The sequence below is a fragment of the Octopus bimaculoides genome, chromosome 2 (genome assembly GCF_046866305.1).
Source record: "Octopus bimaculoides isolate indiv1 chromosome 2, ASM4686630v1, whole genome shotgun sequence".
NCBI classification, from domain to species: domain Eukaryota; kingdom Metazoa; phylum Mollusca; class Cephalopoda; order Octopoda; family Octopodidae; genus Octopus; species Octopus bimaculoides.
In genome coordinates, this window is record NC_142929.1 from 62,774,360 (window position 1) to 62,796,889 (window position 22,530).

Genomic DNA, 22,530 nt, shown 5'->3' on the forward strand with positions numbered 1-22,530 from the left:
AAAATACATACTGTACCCAGTATATTCATGGGACAACCACTCATGACAGAAATGGTAAAGCCAACCCTAGTATTAAACGCGAAAAGATAAAACTAAAATAGTTTATAGAATTTAGTCCACCTGTTTACAGTTTCTGCTTCAACTATTAATAAAGCGTCCGATGCGGTGACCTGGCAGAACCGTTTACATGTCGGACAAAATGCTAAGTGACATTCCGTTCGTCTTTGCGTTCTAAGTTCAAATTCCATTGCAGTCGACTTTGCCTTTCATCCTTTCGAGGTCAATTAAATAAGCACCAGACAAGTACTAAGACCGATGTAATCGACTTATCTCTCTGCTCAAAAACTGCTGACCTGTGCCAAAAATTGAAACTATTATTAATAAAGCAGTCGGCCAAATTCCTTGAGGTTTTGAGCAACATATTTATTCGTTCTGTGTTAAAATACCACCAAAGTTGACAGCGCCGTTTTTTTTTCTTCTGGTGCTGATAAAAAAGGCAATAGTCGCATAAGTTCTTAAGCGACTATACCCAGTGGCGTAGCTAGGGTAAACCGCGCCCGGGGCAAGCCGCAAAAATGTGCCCCCCTCCATTACAAAATCCACAATATTATATAGTACTTATTTGTTACAAGTAATTAATGTTTTAAAGCAATATTTTACCAGGGTTCATTTACCTGCCGATTCTGTACAGCCTGTAATCCAAGATATATTTTTTGAACGTTTACTTTTACGAAACCTCCTTATTTGAACCATTTAAAGCATCAGCCAGCTTCTCCGATTGTAACATTAAAAAACCTAACGTGTAAAATGCGATGTAATAAAAAAAAAAAACACAATTGTTTAAAGTCTCATCTTTCTTGCTTTTGATGAGACGCCCCCTTTCAATCGGCTTCCGGGGAACGTTCCTCCTTGTCTCTCCACCACAGTTACGCTACTGACTATACCTGCTCCAAACTTTGAATCCTTGTGCCGATACTTGAAATCATTATTATTAAAATCGATAAATAAAGCTAGGCACGGAAAATGCCTGGCTTTATATAGCTGCAGCCCTTTAAGTACTGAGCACAAGTCCCAATAAGAATGAACTTTCATTTCATCCTTCCAGGATCAATAAAATGAGATACCTACCAAATGTTGGGTTAGTATAATATAGAATCCTCGCCACCACTGGATTTTAGGTCTTTATGAGATCTATGTTAAGTTAGGACTCTTATTTTTTTTGGTGTTGAAATCCTGGAGTTACGACGTCACTATTAATCGTCCCAGAGTCGGGGTCGATAAATAAGTACCTGTGAAACACTAGATCGTTAAAGTCGATCACAATACATTCACAAAATCCATGGCCTTATGCCTATGTAGGAAAATATCGCTCCAATTATAATATTGAGATTAAAATCTCGCTGCTGTCTTCATTTCTTTTCATCTTTCCCGGATAGCTAAAATAAAATACTACTCAATCATACACATATATATAAACATATACATGCATACGCTCTCATATTCAAATTATATATATGTATGTGCGCTCGTTTCACTGTGTGCGTGTATGTCTGTGTACGCATGCTTATATATTTATGTTTATGTGTGTGTGTGTGTGTGTGTGTGTGCGTGTGTGTGTGGTGGGATTGTATGGATGTGTAAGCAAACAGTTTATGGACTTGTGGCTATCTCTATTAGAAATCAATAACTGATGTAGGAATACATAAAATAAAAGAAACACGTTGCATACAGAGAGAAAAAGAATTAATAAGACGTTGGTGCGGAGGGAGGAGGGAAATATCGGAAAATTGAAAGGAGGAGGAAGGGGAAGAGACTAGGGAGAGTGAGAGGCAGAGATAGAAATAGATAAATAGATAGATAGATAGAGAGGAAGAGAGGGGGAGATAGATAGATAGATAGATAGATAGATAGATAGATAGATAGATAGAAAGGAATATAATAGTGTTGGAATGAATACAAAGAACAGGAGGAGGGACTATTAAAGATCTATGGGAAAATGTTGAAATAACAATGTCCATGTCAGTTAGCAATTGGTTAAAGAGTGAATGTCTATTATGGTGCCAAAAATAGTTCATTCATAGCTGATAGATTCCATGGCGAGATAGATATGGTAAATACAGCTTCTATGGGATTAATTATTTTTTATCTCTCACTCACCTCCACAATCATCCCATTTCACTCCTCATCAGTCTCTGCGTGTATGAGTATATGTTTGTTTGTCTATCTATCTATCTATCTATCTATCTATCTATCTATCTGTCTGTTTGTCTATCTACATATACTTTTTTCAGTCATTACACTACGGCAAGTCGAAGAAATCGAACCCCGGTACTCACTTCTTTTTTCAAGCCTGGTACTATCGGTCTCTTTTGCCGAACTGCTAATTTACAGGGAGGTAAATACACCAACACCGGTTTTCAAGCGGTGATGGGGGTCAAACAAACACCATACACACACACACACACACACGCACACACACACACAAACACACACACACACAGACACACACACACACAGACACACACACACACAGACACACACACACACACACACATACACATGCATGACAGGCTTCATTCTCTTTCCGTTCAGTAAATATAATTTCAACGCTTTTGTCATATGAAGCTGTAGAAGACACCTGCCCAAAGTGTCACTCAGTAGGACTGAACCCAGAACCGTATGCCTGGGAAGCAAACTTCTTACCACACAGACACGTCTGTACCTGCTCCTCTGTGTGTGTGTGTGTGTGTGTATGTGTGTGTGTGTGTGAATGTGTGTGTGACTGTGTGTGTGCGCACGTGTGTATAACTGAAAGAGCATTGAGTTTTGCTAATTAGAGCAATAAATCTATTCTATTAAAGAAAACATTATCAGTGACTATTCCGCCCCTCCCCACCTGAGTTGCGCAGGTGTTTGGATTCGTCAGAATGCATACAACGTTTTTTACGTAGCTACATATATGTATGCATGCACATAAATGTGTATGTGCGTATGTATGTGCGTATGTATGTATGTATGTATGTATGGATGGATGGATGTTATTAATTAGTTTTATTTTTAGATTTCTTGCAAATGGAGAAAGAGCAAATTTCTAACCTGGAATTTACAAAATCAATAGGGTTTTTGTGCAAACATTTGGGATCAGAGTACGTGCAGATCTGTATGTTTTCTTTTATGCATGTCTCAACACGTGCATATGGTAAAAAAAGACAAAAACAAAAGCAGTTGAAGCGACCATGGCTCTTGTTGACCCATGTATGTATCTATTTGCTTTTATATTTTGGTTGTTTCAGTCATTAGACTGCAGCCATGCTGGGGCACTTGCCTTGAAGGATTTAGCCGAACAAATCAACGCCTGGTATGTCTTGTAACGGTGTCTTTTGTGGAACTGCTAGATAATGATGATGTAAAAAAAAAAAGACCAACATTAGTTGTCAAGCAGTGGTGGTGGACAAACGCAAACAAAGGCACTCACATCTAGATATACGCACCCGTCATTCACACACACATACACAGACACACACATACACAGACACACACACACACACTTAAACGGCGGGATTCTTTCAGTTTCTGTCTACTAAATCCACTCAAAAGGCTCCAGTCGGCTAAAGGCTATAGTAGAAGACAGTCATCCAAGTTGTCACTCAGTGGGACTGAACCCGGAACATCATACCACAAAGCCATGCTTGCGGCTATATGTATGTATGTATGTATGTATGTATTTTTTCCTGTTTTTACCTATTTAAATTCTTCCTCTGTGCAAGGAACTGGTTTCTTACAAAGACACAAAACTCTATCATTGGATTGTAGATAACGAAAACTGTCACATTGTAAACCTGAGAAAAGTCTTGCATAGTTTCAAAGTTCCGCTTAGAGACTGTGTTTGTAATGTGCAAATCAGCTGGTTAATTTCTTTTTCCTAAAACCCAAGCTCATCCAGACTCACAATTAGGGGTTTACTTACAAGGCTTTAGTCGGGCTAGGGCTATGTATGTATGTATGTATGTATGTATGTATGTATGTATGTATGTATGTATGTATGCGTGTATGGGTGGAGGCACAATGGCCCAGTGGTTAGGGCAGCGGACTCGCGGTCATAGGATCGCGGTTTCGATTCCCAGACCGGGCGTTGTGAGTGTTTACTGAGCGAAAACACCTAAAGCTCCACGAGGCTCCGACAGGGGATGGTGGCGAACCCTGCTGTACTCTTTCACCACAACTTTCTCTCACTCTTACTTCCTGTTTCTGTTGTGCCTGTAATTCAAAGGGCCAGCCTTGTCACACTGCATTACGCTGAATATCCCCGAGAACTACGTTAAGGGTACACGTGTCTGTGGAGTGCTCAGCCACCTGCACGTTAATTTCACGAGCAGGCTGTTCCGTTGATCGGATCAACTGGAACTCTCGACGTCGTAAGCGACGGAGTGCCAACAACAACAACAACAACAACAATGCGTGTATGTATGTATGTGTGTATGTATGTATGTATGTATGTATGTATGTGTGTATGTATGTATGTATGTATGTATGTATGTCATATCGACTACAGTACTTATTACAGTTTCTGTCCACCATCTTCCCTTGAGAAATCATTACTCGTGATCAGATCGAATCCGGAACCACGTGGTTGCCAAGCAAACTTCCTCACCACGTAGCCAACACCTATTTTACACTTTACCTCCATCTTCTGTCTTTCCTTTCCTCTCTCTCTTTCTCTCCTCTCTCTTTTCTCTCCTCTCTCTTTTCTCCTCTGTCTCCCCCTCTCTCTCTTACCTACTGTCTTTCTCTCTCTATCTCTCTGTCATATTCTGTTTATTCTTCTCTTATCCACTTTACTCCTATCGTGAGTCTATCTAAACACGCATACGCACAATATACCAACCCTTACGTATAAAAATAAACTCATACATTTACACATAAATCGAAAACACACACACACACACGTACGTACGTACATAGACACTGAGAGAGACACATCAAGCCAGCAACTTTCCCCTCCTACACACGTCCTCTGCACAACACTAGATCTCTTCATACTCTTCCTGCCGCTCAATCCTGGCTCTGTTCTGTTATTCAATACGGTATATGAAGAGAGCCTATAAAGAAAGATATGACTATAGAAAAAGAACTGGAGAAAGTCAGCTGAATTAATAATAAAGATTTCTTTAACAGAATTAAATTGAAAAATTGATTCTCATTTATAAATTTCGACTCTTACGAATTGACATGCACAGACTTGTAGCTGCATGTATGCATATGCATATGCATACATGCGCCACACACACGTGATGCATGTAGCTGCAGGTATGTACAATTACTAAAGTCACATACACAGCCACACATGTAAGCGTATACGGTTGCGTGTATGCACTTACATACACTCGACGATATATGCAAATATATAGTGCCTCATGCATGCACATACATGCAGATGCATATGCAGATATTCAAGTAGAAAAGCAAGTGGACGCATGCACCCGAATATGCAAATACAGATGCACTCACACACACACACACACACACACACACACACACACACACACACTGACATATAGACACATACACTTACACAGAATCACTCAGATACAAGGACACGGAAGCAGACACAAACATATACAGACTCACACAGATACATATAAACATGCATACATAGATAAGCAAACAGGAACGCATACACATGCACACATACACTCCCACGCACACACAGATTCATGTATACGCACATTCATAAAGACTCACACATAAGGAAAAAGTACATTCACATACGTAACGATACAGTCATAAGATACAAACAGACACGTATACACACAGACACAAACACACACACACACACACAAACACACACACACACACACACACACACATAAACATGTGCATACATATATGCGTAAACAGATGTATAGACATAAGCATCCGCCCACACATTTTCTAATTATGTTACAGACCTATCTAAACACGCCTGCGCACACGCACACACACACACACACACACACACACACACACATGCGCTCGCGCGCGTACACGTTTATACACATCTGAATACATGAAGGTTTAAATATGCTTTAGCAAAACTAATCCATTCATGCATTTTGCATTCAATCAGTATATAATGTGAACATACATACGAATATGCAGACGCTTACAGCACACACACACACACACACACACACACACACACACACACACACACACACATACACACACACACACACAAAGCACGTGAGCGTGGACGCACACACAAATAGATTGCATAGCTATATAGATATACATGTACATCATACATACACAGATACAAAAATAACCCTACATTCATGCTCGCATGCATGTCATATATATATATATATACATATACATATCCTACACAAACACTCATATACACGCACACTATAAATACATAGGTCATTGTCATCATCATCGTCATAGAATCTTCATCGAAAGTCGACGATGACTGTAAATTCACAAATTGTAATATGGAAGAAAAATGATCTCCCCCTCCTCGTTTGTTTCCTGAGCTGCGATCACAAACGTTTCAGCTTTCCATCTTACACCTAACCACACTCTTGTATCTCAGTCAGAATCTTGCCTAAGTTTTCATACATCTACTCTATTGTGAAGAAGTGCATTCGTTTTGGTAATCGCTTTCCCTCAACGATTATTTCAACATGCTCAGGTTAGCGGAGTTTTCCCTGCATTAATAACTTTTCCATGCCAGAGAATTTGCTTGACTCTAAAGTAGAGGTGTTTCTGATCTGCTTCCAAATAATGTTAATGATCTGCCACAATTTTCTCATCAGTGCATACAGGAACTTCCTTTATCTGTTGAACATCTATGCCTCAGAAACGTACAAGAGTGTGGATAATGCTATTGTATGCAATAATGCTCTCCCCTTGGACTATCACGTGTTTGTTGTTCCACAGCAGCTCTTGCATATTTCCGAATACTGAGCTACTTTGTGCATCCTGTAATCTGGTTTGTTATTGACCTTACAATTATTATTGACAGCATAGTAAAGTGGATTGCTCTTGTCTGCTTGTACATTATGTTAATGATAAGACTCAGGTAGTTCCCGTCAGCTCGTGTCAGGATTGGCTGATAGAATTTTTCATTCTTTCTGATGCTAATTAAAGCAAATTGTGTGATATTGTCATCAAATGCATCTACCAAGTTTTATATCTCTTCTGCACAATGCAGGACAAGGACAATCATCAGCAAATATCATCTCTCTCCCTAGCATATGTGTAGCCTTGATCTTAGCTAAAGCAAAGACTAAGGCCATACCAACAAGGTAATAGCGGGTATTCTATGTATTTATGAAACTTCAACCGATAATAAGAGTGAAAACAGTGTTGGAGCGAGCACGCAGTATTGTTCAATTCCTGGTGTAGCATCAGACTGTGTAAAGCTAGAGTTCATTTCATAGCCCAAGTCTTCATGTTAGTGTTCAGACATTCTGTCATATGAGTGAACTTTTCCAGACATCCTACATTCTGAGTATCGCACATAAGCCTGACGGGTTTGCTGTATCAAATACTTTCATGAAGTCATTTGCATGCAAGACGACTGTCCAATCATGTTTGAGGAAGACTATCGCTCGCTGACTGAAATCAGCAATGTTTGTGCGGAAACTTAGATCCTATAAAATGTGTACAACACCTCATAGATTGTTTCCATTCTATTGGCATGACCAAGAGATAATTCAGGGCAAGATATCTGGTTTCAATATAGTTTGCTGACTCAAGATTGTTGGAGCATCATCATCTTTAGTATAGAGTGAAGGCCTATAAAATGGCCAAATCCATCCCCTGCACATACACGCGGACATAGATATATGCACACCTGTACACATGATTACGCCGGTACGTACATGCCGACATACGACTATGCTTATGCTATGAAATAGGTTTTCTGTTAGTAAAGTGATACCTGACGACCTATTCTGATTAAGAATGTAAACGCACCTCAGGCATCCAATGCTGGTTCCTAAGGAACAACAAAGGAGAAACGTACACAGGAACTAATAATATGCATAAATACACCAGCTGACCGCACAAACACAAATCTAATACACATACAGACACAACAGATACACAAACACATACACACCACACATATATACACTTCTGTACATGGACATATACAGAACCAGATTAAATCCAACTACGAATGTAAGGAAAGCCCAAGAATAGTGCCATCCTCCACTCTTCGTTTCTGTAACTGATAAAATACCGGTTTCTAATTTCAGCACAAGGCCAGCAATTTCGGGGAGCGGACAAAATCTCTATGGAGCCCTCTTCCGTGGTTCCTTAAAGACGTGCTTGCATTACTAAATGGTTAATCCAGATCTGTGCATATCTATTAAAAGCAATAATACTCGATATGACGCACATACACAAAACACACATATTCATATCTTATTTCGTAACATAAACACAGGCTCATTTACTCTCAACCTTTGCACGTCAATAGATAAACAAAAAAGGCATAGACATGCTTATAAAAATGTTTTTACATTGTAATTATTTCTTGTGAATTACAGACGTGTATACAACACATATCTCTAACACATAAAGCATACAGAAGCATATGAAATGTAAGAGAACGCATATATATACGCATTTACTATTAATCCAGCCACTCACTCCTTGTTACCTATTCATACACATACACACGCATTTATACATACACAGAGACACATACACATACATATACACACATACATGAATGTAATCTCTATACATCTCTTGAAATATGTGAAATAGAATAATGACAGCAGATATGCATATATGCACAGATTTATACAACGCTTGTGTATAAAAATACATAATTGCATGATAATGCATACGTACATGCTTATATACTCATTTTTACCCTTTTGCCATACACACATGCTCACGCGCACGCACACACACATACACACACACAGACAACATTGCAACAGTGACCTTTATAATGTTGCTGCAACATTTCAATTGCATTTGAAATTTAAAATGTTAATGCATTTTTATTTGTTTCTTTTTGTGTTCGTGTTATTTTTTCCTTCTCTTTTGTCTTCTGAATCTCTTGAATTTTTGCATTGAGAACTAAAGAATTTCCTTTAAAGATTTCTCGAGGACTGTGTATGCTTGTAAATGTGTATATGTATGCATGTAGGCATGTATATATATATATACATATATATATATGCGCGTGTGTATGTGTAAATATATGTGACAAAATACATATTGATATCACTACTTCTTTATTGGCGGTCCAGCTGTGAACAACAACTGCATGTTTAACCTATTTTTTCCCAAAAGAAAAAAAAAAAAAATAATAATTCCACCTGAAACCCTCTCTTTGTCCTGTGATACAAAACCGTCCGTTTTTAAAATGTTCAGAACTTGATACACAATTTCCTTTTGTTAAACGATGATCCAGTTTAGAAGAGAAGTTATTTAATTCTCTAAATCACTAAACTGTTCTAAATTTTGGATTATTTTCAAATATGACACAACAGTTAACTTCCCGTGAACGTAAATCTTTCAACACATTCATTTCTTACTACGATTATACATCTGATTCGGGTAAAATTCTTAGCGGCATTTCTTCTGAACTCTTTACGTGCTAAGCTCAAATCCCGCAGAGGTCAATTTTGCCTTTTATTCTTTCAGGGTCAATAAAATAAAGTACCAGTTACGCACTGAGGTCTATGTAATCGACTAACCCCGACCCACAAAATTTCATGTCTTTTACTTATAATAGAAAGATTATCCGTCTGACTGAGGAGTTGCGCAATTGGTTGCGATGTCATTTGCAAAGTCAATGGTTTGTACCACGTCACTAAGTTCGATGTCTCTAGTAAAGACATTTAGCATTCATTGGCTATATCAATCTAGTTATGATACCTACTGTGCGGGAGTTTACACCGAATGTGATAAATATATGTAGTGGTTCCGCCGTGAATCTGATTAATGTTCTTTTCATAGAAAACTGGCAATTAACTGACAAATTTACCAGTAATTATTCCACGATTAACTAGCAATTAATATACTGATAATGTGGTCTGGTATTTGAGATATCAGTTGAAATGTGACGGTGAAAACATGCCACGTGCTTCTGTGAATTTGTAATCGAAATGAACAATGAATGTTGGGAGAAATAGTGAGGTTAAAACACGGTCGTGGACAAGACAACAATGAAATGTGATGAATAGCAATATGTCATATGACTGAACCATCTAACAACGTCAGCATGGAACATGAATATTGTCAGGACGTTAATGACGACGATGATGTTAATGGTATATTTATATCAGTAAAGTGAATATAGGTGGAGGCGCAATGGCCCAGTAGTTAGGGCAGTGGAGGCGCAATGGCCCAGTAGTTAGGGCAGCGGACTCGCGGTCGGAGGATCGCGGTTTCGATTCCCAAACCGGGCGTTGTGTGTGTTTATTGAGCGAAAACACCTAAAGCTCCACGAGGCTCCGGCAGGAGGTGGTGGCGACCCCATGTTGTACTCTTTCGCCCCAACTTTCTCTCCCTTTTTCTTCCTGTTTCTTGAATAACGCTGAGTCCAGCTGGGGGGAACACATACGCCATAGAAACCGGAAAACCTGGCCCATGAGCCTGGCTAGGCTTGAGAAGGGCGCATAAAAAAAATAAAATGAATATGAGTCAATAAACCAACGATGGAGCCTCTACCTGACCTCTTTGCAGGCTAAAAGTAGCAGCCAAATTTGCCTCAGATCACATCGTACCGTTGAAAAGAAAAAAACAACTAAAACAAAAGACAAAAGAGGATAATAACGGATAGAGTATATATGAGTTTACGTCTGCACAATCAGGTTAAGCTTGGGTAAAACGTCAAATCCACCAACACCAATAGACATGGATTAAGTAATAATATTCATAACTGAAATTGACTCAGGTTCAGTAGGCAAAGGTAATGAATTGGAAGTCATCTGAATGAGAGATAAAATGCACTGAGTTCAAATCCTACTGTAATCATCTTGGCTTTCCATCTTTCCGGAGTCAACGCATAAAGTGCGAGTCAAGTACTTGAAGCAGATGCTTCGTTTCTTCTCGCTCTGTTTGTCTCTCTGAATCAGCTGTGAGCTTGTAGAATTGTGATGTCTAACTTATTTATACATCAAATCTTGTCTTTAGCATACTGAGCCTTTGGAATTCAAAGACGTAGACACCAAAAGATCTGGCAATTGTTTTAGATGTCCTGCCAATAGTGTGAATCTACAATACTCTGAGTGAGAACAGATATTTGTTACTGTTTCAGTTGAGGGTCTCTTATTTCAGAGAAGCTTAACACTGTGTGTTTAAGTAATGAGTGATGTATAAAATGAAATTACAGATAGGCGTAGGAGTGGCTGCGTGGTAAGTAGCTTGCTTACAAACCACATGGTTCCGGGTTCAGTCCCACTGCGTGGCACCTTGGGCAAGTGTCTTCTATTATAGCCTCGGGCCGACCAAAGCCTTGTGAGTGGATTTGGTAGACGGAAACTGAAAGTTGTATGTATGTATATATATATGTATGTCTGTGTGTATGTGTGTGTGTGTATGTGTGTGTGTGTGTGTGTGTGTGTGTATGTGTGTGTGTGTGTGTGTGTGTATATGTTTGTGTCTGTGTGTTTGTACCCCCAACATCGCTTGACAACTGATGCTGGTGTGTTTACATCCCCGTAACCTAGTGGTTCGGCAAAAAAGACCGATAGAATAATAGAATAAGTACTAGGCTTACAAATAATAAGTCCTGGGGTCGATTTGCTCGACTAAAGGCGGTGCTCCAGCATGGCCACAGTCAAATGACTGAAACAAGTAAAAGAGTAAAAAAAAAAAGAGATAGAAAAAGAATCACAAGTAATTTTTGGCAAATGATTTTATAATTTACATAATTATAAAACAAATTTAATGAGTTAAAGGAAATAACTAAAATGAATCAATGTCATGCATTCAGGTAGATAAGCAGTGATGGAATGATAGACATGTCTTTCTAGTTAGAGAAGGGATACAAGAATCTAACGGTAATTAACAGCGATTCCCAAAGAGATGGGTGGGGCGGGGTGGGGTGGGGTGAAGTGATTAAAAAAAAATCAATAATTTATCTCTTCAAATTAATTTGCATGATTAGGCAAAGTGAAAACCTAATTTTGTTTGCAAGTATGTAGACATTTCTGTCTATGAAACTTCATTAGTTAATATAGTCTTCGAAAGCTTGTTTGATGAGATGAGAAAGATTTTTCGAAATAGCTAACGAATTACAATTAATTTTTTTTAGTCATTATCATTTGTCCTGAGACTACATGTCCATTGTTGTCCCCTGCTTACAAACAATAATTAGTCTATCTTTGCTCTAATCATATGACTTTTAGAGATTCATTCTTAATTTCTTGAATTTATATCCTCTTTTCCCCATGAGTCACTCACTAATAATTACAACAGTTTTTTTCATTACTTTCTCCAGCTGAGAAATTTCAATTAAGATTTATGTTTATTTGTGTTAAATACATTTTTACCCCGGAACTAACATATCTAAATTCATAACATTGCTTCATTTGAATTATTTTTCCTAACTCGTTTATGCAAATCGTACTAGTTAGAAGTCATTTGTAATATTTTTCTCTCTTTTTATGTGCAAAAAAGTCTTTGTTAACAAATCAAACAGACTTGAATTGACTATACTGTGCTAGTAAGGTTTGATAGAGTGAAACATGTCCTTCATTGTACCTTGCCTATAAATAAAGGTCAGACAAAGGTAGGATAAATAAACTCAGAGAGATTAATTCTTAAATTTTCGAAATTAACCTTGAGGGTCTGTAACAATAATTTAATTTTTGCTTACTTTCTTCAGATAGAAAAAAAAATCAATTAAGAATATTTTCCATACTCTACACAGAACATCACCCTTAAAATAAAATTTCAGCATAATCATAAGGTCGTTGATTCAATCTCTAGCCAGGTCAGCGCGTTGTGTCCTTAAACGTAGTATTTCATTTTACATTGCTTTTGTCCTCTTAGCTGTAATGTCTATCATACGCGTGCTAGTGTAGTCATAGCCTTCTCTCACTTCAGTTATCACACCCTCCGATGTTCAAGACTGGGTCAAGAGAGAGAGTGAGAGTGCCAGAGTCGGGTATTTATGCTTGCTTGTGACAAGTAAGACATTGTACACGTCACGAAACCATATTCGTTCACCAGTGACGACGGCTTGCTATTCTCTACTATTATGCCTGAATAAAGATAGAGATGACTATCGCTGGAACGCCTTTAAATCATGTCTACTCGATGAAGGATCACTTGGAAATAAAAACAACAACAAAAAATACCCATTACCCTCTCCGCTCGCCCAAACAACCTCCATCACTGCCACCACCACTACCATCACCACTAATACCACCACCACATCAACAACATAAACAAAAATGAAAACAGCTATTCATTAAGTTGTGTCTGTTATAAGTAATAAAGTATTAAGTCCAACAGCTTGACTCTATTACTCTGAATATTCAGGTCAGCTATAAATTACTGATTTGTGTCAATACAAATCCAAGGCAAGTATGAACATGCTTCACATTTGTCATTAATAATTTCACTACATAAAAGATCAGCTTCCATTTGTGCTGACAGGAAATAAATAAACCTGCAGATAAATATTCACTAGATAAATTATATTGCCTGCCTGGCTTTTATCTCTGTGTTTGTTAGCCTGCTCCTTTGTGTGTATAACACACACACACACACACCTGCAATAGTCATCTATTTCCTTTTATCCCTGTTTCTTCACACCTTCTATCTATCTATCTATCTATCTATCTATCTATCTATCTATCTATCTATCTATCTATCTATCTATCTGTCTTTCTATCTGTCTGTCAAGTTATTTACCTATCATTTACCTACTTTCTTTCTCCTCTGTGTCTCCTGTCACTTGGATGCGTATACATACATATTTACATACATACATACATACATACATAAGTACGTACCTCCATCCACCCATCCATCCATCCATCCATCCATCCATCCATCCATCCATCCATCCATACATACATACATACATACATACATACATACATACATACATACATACATACTTAAATGTCAGCCTGTGTAAGCTTGGATTTTCAGAAAAAGAAATCAACCACTGACTCGCACATTACGAATACAATCTGTAAGCAGAACAGTAAAACGATGCAAAATTTTTCTCAGGTCTAAAATGTAACATTCTTTTCATTACCTACATTCCAACGAGAAAGGAGCTAGTTTCTTTGTTAGAAACCAGTTCCTTATTCAAAGGGAGAAATGCTAATAGGAAAAAAACAGAAAGGAAAATACAGAGGTACATACATATGTATGTATGTGTATGTGTGTAGCTGTGTTGCAAGAAGTTTGTATCCCGGGTTCAGTCTCACTGAAAGAAGCTCGTCGTGTATATACGCACATGCATGCATATATATGTATATATATAGATATGCAGGGCAGGGAATCGTCAATTAGTAATAAAATTAATAATTAACAATTTTGCCGGGTAGCTCAGTATGAAAAAACCTTTTCGGTAAAAAACATTTATAATCATAAATATATAGGGATTGACAGTAACCTACTTCTCCAACATACTGAGAATTCAGAAATAGCAGTCAAAGAACTACTGATTTCAAAACTACAAATTATTACTCCAGATTGATAGCGATATTTTTGATACACACAGAACAAAAAACAGTAGAGAAGAGTAAAAACACCACCTGCCTTTAGTTAATTTAGTACGATCGTTTCACAGTTAAGAGTAAAGAATGCTCTATTCTGATCTTCAGCTAAATATTCTAATAAATTTGTTAATGTCTAAATAACTCACGTTAATTTTGACCATGTGAACATCAATACCACGTGAGGAAGACGTTAAGAAATTTATCGGCCAGTGTGTTCAAAATCCCTCGCCCTAATGAATTCAATTCAGTGTGCATCATAAATAGTCCCGCATAGAAAAGAGACCCGTACGAACTTCCTGCGGTTTAACTATTCACCTTAGAGGTATTATTAAAATATAGATATGCAGGGCAGGGAATCGTCAATTAGTAATAAAATTAATAATTAACAATTTTGCCGGGTAGCTCAGTATGAAAAAACCTTTTCGGTAAAAAACATTTATAATCATAAATATATAGGGATTGACAGTAACCTGCTTCTCCAACATACTGAGAATTCAGAATAGCAGTCAAAGAACATGGTCAAAATTAACGTGAGTTATTTAGACATTAACAAATTTATTAGAATATTTAGCTGAAGATCAGAATAGAGCATTCTTTACTCTTAACTGTGAAACGATCGTACTAAATTAACTAAAGGCAGGTGGTTTTTTCACTCTTCTCTACTGTTTTTTGTTCTGTGTGTATCAAAAATATCGCTATCAATCTGGAGTAATAATTTGTAGTTTTGAAATCAGTAGTTCTTTGACTGCTATTTCTGAATTCTCAGTATGTTGGAGAAGCAGGTTACTGTCAATCCCTATATATTTATGATTATATATATATATATATATATATATATATATATATATATATATATATATATTAGTCTATTGACTAATTTTTTATTCTCGCTGGACCACTGGTGGTAAATTAAATTTCTAAAATTTCTTTTGCTGCCCTATGATTAATAATGATATTATATATATATATATATATATATATATATATATATATATATATATATATATATATATATATATATATATATATATAAATTCAGAAGAGTGGTACAACAAGGCACCGATATTTACTGGACAATAGCAATCGTATTTATATCGATTGCTATTGTCCAGTAAATATCGGTGCCTTGTTGTACCACTCTTCTGAATTTATATATATATACCCTTATAGGGCTATTTTTTGCTGGAAATTAATACATTTGTATTGAAATATTTTTCATTGATAACTTCTTCACTGTTCTCAGTTCTGTTAACGGCTGGGCGTTCGGGCGAGTATACTTGGCATTGATGTGGCAACATTTGAAATATTGTCTAGGTAAATGCAGCTGATGAGGACTGATCAGATTTACGTTGTGAAACGTATTTGAAGAGTCTGAAACCTGGGTACTGCATTATCCTTAATCTGGGTTGTCCATTTTCGGATGTTCTTCCTAAGGTAAGACAAGTTTTTCATGTTTGTTGCACACACGCATTTTTGCCAGTATATATGCAGTGAAGCTTTACAATAGCGTCGTATTTATATCGATTGCTATTGTCCAGTAAATATCGGTGCCTTGTTGTACCACTCTTCTGAATTTATATATATATACCCTTATAGGGCTATTTTTCGCTGGAAATTAATACATTTGTATTGAAATATTTTTCATTTATATATATATATATATATATATATATATATATATATATATATATGTGTGTGTGTGTGTGTGTGTGAGTGTGTGTGTGTGTGTGTGTGTGTGTATGTGTGTGTGTGTGTGTGTGTGTGTGTATGTGTATATGTGTGTGTATATGTGTGTGCGTGTGTGTGGCCCCTTTTGTCTGTGTTTGCCCCTTTTAATGTGTTTCCGTCTCCATAACTTAGCGGTTCGGCAAAAGGATCCTGTAGAATAAGTCCCAGGCTTAAAAAATGAATAAATAATGTGGTCGATCTATTCGACTAAAATTCTTTAAAGCGGCGCCCCAGGGTGGATGCAGTCTAATAACTGAAACAAGTGAAAGTTAAACATATATATATATATATATATATATATACGGTGCCCCAGCATGGCCACAGCTCATGAGCTGAAACTAGATAAAATGAAATGAAAATATATATGTTGCTCGCGCCTCACCGGGTCCTTGTTTTTCCTTCTGCCTGTTGAAACCACTGCTTTCTATCTAGGTCAGATCTTCTCATGGAGAGAGGTAATGTTCTGTCTTGAGGGAGCTAGAATTTTCAAATATGTCACACACACACTTTACACACAGACACACACTTATTGCCGTAAAATTCTTCTCAAGATTGAAACGAACTTCGTTTTTCTACATTGACTTTTGGGAATGTTTCTTACATGAAACCCATGAAAACATGCACATAAATAAATGTACTATAAATTATTAGGGGAAGACTGATGGTAGATAAATGGTGTATAAAAAGCAGAAAGTAAAAACAGGTTGGTCAGAATGGGTTAAATATAAGTAGCTAAGTGCATACAAGTCAGTAGTCAGTCAGTCAAGTGTGACATGAATATTAGATATTCGAACAGCTGGTAAACTGGATTGATTGCAGAAATTAAAAAAAGATTATTTTTTTCTGAAGGAAATGTTAAAATATCAATCGGAATTTGCCTGATGTGAAAATCCATTTCTGCATTTCTGTGTGCGTGTGTAAATGTAAATTTCAGTGTGTTCTTTTATTTTTTACTTGTTTTAGCTATTGGACTGTGACCATACTGGAGCACCGCCTTGAAGGGTTTTAGTCAAATGAATCGACAGTAGCACTTAGGTTTTAAGCCTAGTAGTTATTCTATCAGTCTTTTTTGCTGAAATGCGAGATTGTTGGGATGTACACAAACCAAAACTGGTTGCCAAGCGGTGGTGGAGGACAAACACGAACACAACACACACACACACACACATATATACAACGAACTTCTTTCAGTTTCCGTCTGCCAAATCCACTCACCGGGCTTTGGTTGGCCCGAGGCTATAGTAGAAGAAACTTGCCAAGGGTGCCATGCAGTGGAACTAATCCTGGAACCGTGCAGTCGGGAATCAAACTTCTTATTACACAGCTACGCCAGCGCGATGCATATATTTATCGGTGGTATTAATAACCTATTATATAGTTTTATTTATAATATACTCAGTCTCAGGACTAGCAGAATCGGTAACATGTCGAAGAAAATATATAGTGGTATTTCTTCCGACTCATTATGCTCTGAGTTCAAATTCCGCCGTGGTCAACTTTGCCTTTCAAATCTTTCAGGGGCGAAAGCTGGTCAAGTGCTGGGGTCAGTGTAATCGACTATCACCCTATACTTGTTGTCCTTGTTCCAAAAGTCTAAACTATTTATAATAGCCTCCGTATGATTAAGTTGTATTGTGTATTAGATCATACTCGTGAAATTAACGTGCAAGTGGCTGAGCACTCCACAGACACGTGTACCCTTAACATAGTCCTCGGGGATATTCAGTGTGACACAGTGTGACAAGGCTGACCCTTTGAATTACAGGCACAACAGAAACAGGAAGTAAGAGTGAGAGAAAGTTGTGGTGAAAGAGTACAGCAGGGTTCGCCACCATCCCCTGCCGGAGCCTCATGGAGCTTTAGGTGTTTTCGCTCAATAAACACTCACAACGCCCGGTCTGGGAATCGAAACTGCGATCCTATGACCGTGAGTCCGCTGCCTTAAACACTGGGCCATTGCGCCTCCACAATCTAGCATGTTAAATGAAAACTTTAATAATATAGACGTTATATGAGTCTGTTGCATGTATAAACTACTAAGTTACTAACTTCCGCAAAAAAAAACAAAACAACTGATATATACATAATATAAATAACAAACTTGCATATTCTCACAGCATCCAATAACATCAGATACGTGAGTAATTGTTTACAACAGTTTCAGTTGAAGCACTCACAGCAACATTAAAGTCGATATGGTTCGCAGCATGAGGTTCTGGATTCTCAGAACTTTTTCCTCCAGAGAGCTAGATGTCATCATTCACCCTTTCTCCTCCTTTGTACTGCCACGCCTAGAATACTGTTGCCCGCTGTGGACTCTTCTTACCAAGACGTTACGAGAATTGAGTTACGCCAGAGAGCAATCAATAAGAAGAAAAAAAAAAGATGTGTGACTGGTTTTAATTACTAGGACCGCCTTAAAACATTGAAACTTTATTCTCACCGACGCCTTCGAGAACGCTACATCATCTGCATAATGTGGTGAATATAATACTCTCAAAGACGGCGAGCTGGCAGAAACGTTAACAGGCCGGGCGAAATGCTTAGCAGTATTTCGTCTGTCTTTACGGTCTGTGTTCAAATTCCGCCGAGGTCGACTTCGCCTTTCATCCTTTCGGGGAAGCCTAACATATATTTTGAAAACTAGTAAAAGCTCTGAATTAAAGTCAGAAAGATTGAGTGGAATTGCAAGCAGGTCGCTGTACTATTCGGGTGTAATTCATTCCAACCTTCATTCCTACGTGGTGCAGTGGTTAAAATTGTTCACCTGAAAACCTCAGCGTCATTTATCAGAGATAGAAAAAACTGCTTTTGCATCCTGCTCGGCCAGCGTCCCCCAAACAAGGATCCCAAATATTGAGGGTGGCCAATGAAATCATTAGACCTAGAAATAGCAGACTGAATCTTTTTCAAGTCACTCCTAGTACACTTTGCCCTGAAAAGAACAGTTTTTTTTCTCTCGGTATTTCTTTCGGCTCCTTAGTAGCAAAGCTTATATCCTGCAAGGATAAAATAAAGAATCTCGCCTCCTAATTGCTGGCCTTGCGCCAAATTCGAAAGTCATCCACCTCCTCTTCTTCTTCTACATCATCATCATCATCATCATCATCAAGCGAACTGATAGAATCGTTAGCACGCTGGCCAAATTGCTTAGCAGCATTTCTTCTGACTTTACGTTTTGAGTTCAAATTCCGCCGAAGTCGACTTTGCCTTTCATGATTTTATGGTCGAGAAAAATAAGTCCTAGTTGTGCACTGGGGTCGATGCAGTCGACTTATCCCTCCCCCGAACTTTGGCCTAGTGTTCTCATTCATTGTCTTTGTGAAGGAGGTTATGTACCGAGCTGCCCTGTCATGCTTTTACAAGTATACTGTTGGTGCCAGTCTGCCGCAGCCAGAGATTATATGGTCGATTGTCTCTGGGAGCTCTCCACATATGCGGCATGAGAAGCTGCTTTCATATTTCAGGACGTTACTCGGCCCTAGAGGGTCGATGTAAACGACTAGCCTCCCCTCACCCTAAATTTCTCCCCTTGTGCTTACAGCAGAAAGAATAATAACAATAATACGTAAAAAAAATAGTAAATAGTATAGGCGCAGGAGTGGCTGTGTGGTAAGTAGCTTGCTTACCAACTACATGGTCTCGGGTTCAGTCCCACTGCGTGGCACCTTGGGCAATGTCTTCTACTATAGCCTCGGGCCGACCAAAGCCTTGTGAGTGGATTTGGTAGACGGAAACTGAAAGAAGCCCGTCGTATATATGTATATATGTATTTGTGTGTATATGTTTGTGTGTCTGTGTTTATCCCCCAACGTCGCTTGACAACCGATGCTGGTGTGTTTAGGTTCCCGTAACTTAGCGGTTCGGCAAAAAAAGACCGATAGAATAAGTACTAGGCTTACAAAGAATAAGTCCTGGGGTCGACTTGATTCGACTAAAGGCGGTGCTCCAGCATGGCCGCAGTCAAATGACTGAAACAAGTGAAAGAGTAAAAGAGTAAATAAAAACAGTGTATGAATTCCACTTTGTGATAGAGACTAATCTCATGCAGAGCTATTCACCACATAATGGGGGTGCGGAGAAAAAGTTTCAGTACACATGTACTCTAGATCAAGTATGCATGGGCAGTTAGAGTTGAAACAAGATGGCTTAAGTGTGTCCATTGTATTAATTTCATTAAAGTGTCAGGTAACAGGTCAAGATTTCACGTCTATCAACAAGTGTTTCTGTTTGCCCGCCTGTTTGAGTAAGACACTTGATTATAATAATGTTTCTTGCTTTACTCGAACTGTCTGTTATTTATAGCCCAAGGACTGCTCCAATTGTGTAGACAGTGCTATGATCAAAGTTGCCACATGCTATGACCATCCTGTTTCTGGTTCTTTGTTTTTCAAGTTGCGTGTATCCAGCACTATAAAACAGTAGGGTGCGATTTGAGGCAGATGTGACTGCTATTTTTACCAGGCCAAGTGACAACATAGAAGCATAAAATCCCATAGGGTCTTTGCATTTCTATTTTCGACGATGCCTTCAGGTTTGTGGTCGTACCAATTTTTTGCTCTGTCAAGTCCATACTTGTTGCAGAGTGTCCAGTGGACAAGCCTGGCTATATTGTCGAGGCGTCTCTTATATTCCTTCTGGGCTAGTGGCATACATTGGTTGGTAATATGCCATACGGTTTCACCGTTTTGTCCACAGATTCTGCACTTATCACTTTCTGCTGTGTTGTCTATTCTGTATTTTATGTAGTTTGTTCTTAGTGCTTGCTCTTGGGTAGCTCAGATTAGAGCCTCCGTTTCCGGTTTTTAAATCACTTTTAGTCATCCACAGCCATCTTTTACCTCTGTCTGTCTTATCTTCAACATCCCTATGAAATTGACCATGCATTCTTTTCTTTACCCACCTATTTTCAATTTCATTCGTTTTCAATTTCTTGTATAGTGCTTTATCTTTGCAATATTTCATCCTATACAAGCCCGACCTTCTTACTTCTAATAATAGCGGTTCTGTGGCATTTTTTACATACCATACTATGTTGCTTTCTTCTACTCTAATGCTGTGTTCGCATCCAATCAGTCCTCTTCCCCCTCTTTTTCTTGGTACATACAATGTGTCTGTGTCACATTTTGTGGGGAGTGACCCATATCTAGTTAGCAACTTCCTTGTGTTTCTGTCTAAGCTGTTTAGTTCGTCTACAGTCCATGTGATTACCCCTGCTCCATATCTACTCAAAATCAGCTTTTATTTCCTGTCTTACAAGTGTTCAATATGGCCACCACCTGCAGCACGGGCAACATCAATGCGATAAGAGAATTCCTCCCAGACGCGTATCAGCATATCACGATCCACTGAGTACTTTAGCTGTCTGGCTGAATGCTTTATCGAAGTTTTTCTATTTCCTTTCTGTCTGTATCTTCTGGAATCGCATCAAGCAAAGTATATTTATTCTTTAGTTCCATACGCGTCTGGGAGGAATTCTGTTATCGCATTGATGTTGCCCGTGCTGCAGGTGGTGTCCGCATTGAACATTTGTAAGACAGGAAATAAAATTGATTGTGAGTAAATACTTGTAACTTAGCTGAAGTCTTCTATTGCCTTTCCTTATTAAAATATTGCGTAATGAAATCGGTTCATTATTTTCGAATAACCCTGTATATTATGCGTACGTATTAAGTGCTTTTAAAATGCCACTATATGGAGACGCTATTTTTTACTATCATACAACGTATTTTAATTGTTCAACCGTGTTTGCTTCTCACACACGTATGAGTGTGTGTGTGTGTGTGTGTGTGTGTATGTGTGTGTGTGTGTGTGCGTGTGTGTACATATAATGCATACTGTGCACTCACACATACATATGTATGTATATGAGAAGCAAACACGATAAGGACAATTAAAATGTGTGATATGATAATAGGAAAATGATGCCTCCAGTAATTAATTAAATTTATACAGTGTCACGTAGCATGAGAATTCATCCGAAAATAACTGGAAATAAGTCCATAGATAGAATAGTATAATTAAGGATCAACTTATATGACAACCAACAGAGAGGTCAACATATTATGTCATTGTTAGATTATATCCGTTGCCATGTCTTCTA

General features: G+C 38.1%; 1 protein-coding gene across 5 annotated transcripts in view; it reads right to left on the reverse strand.

Moving 5' to 3' along the window:
• The window catches only part of LOC128251052 (uncharacterized), an 83,713-nt gene that overhangs the window by 1,454 nt on the left and 59,729 nt on the right, over positions 1–22,530 (reverse strand). For 2 of the 5 annotated variants that reach the window (XR_016239242.1, XM_089346449.1), the window contains one exon: positions 18,812–22,530. This exon is cut by the window's right edge and continues 1,173 nt beyond it. The exons of 1 other annotated variant lie outside the window; for it this stretch is intronic. The gene's annotated coding sequence lies outside the window, so the exon portion shown is untranslated. Of the gene's footprint in view, positions 1–9; positions 354–1,128; positions 3,392–18,811 lie in introns of those variants that run through there. 2 more of the 5 variants (XR_016239241.1, XR_016239240.1) reach the window with 2 other exon arrangements.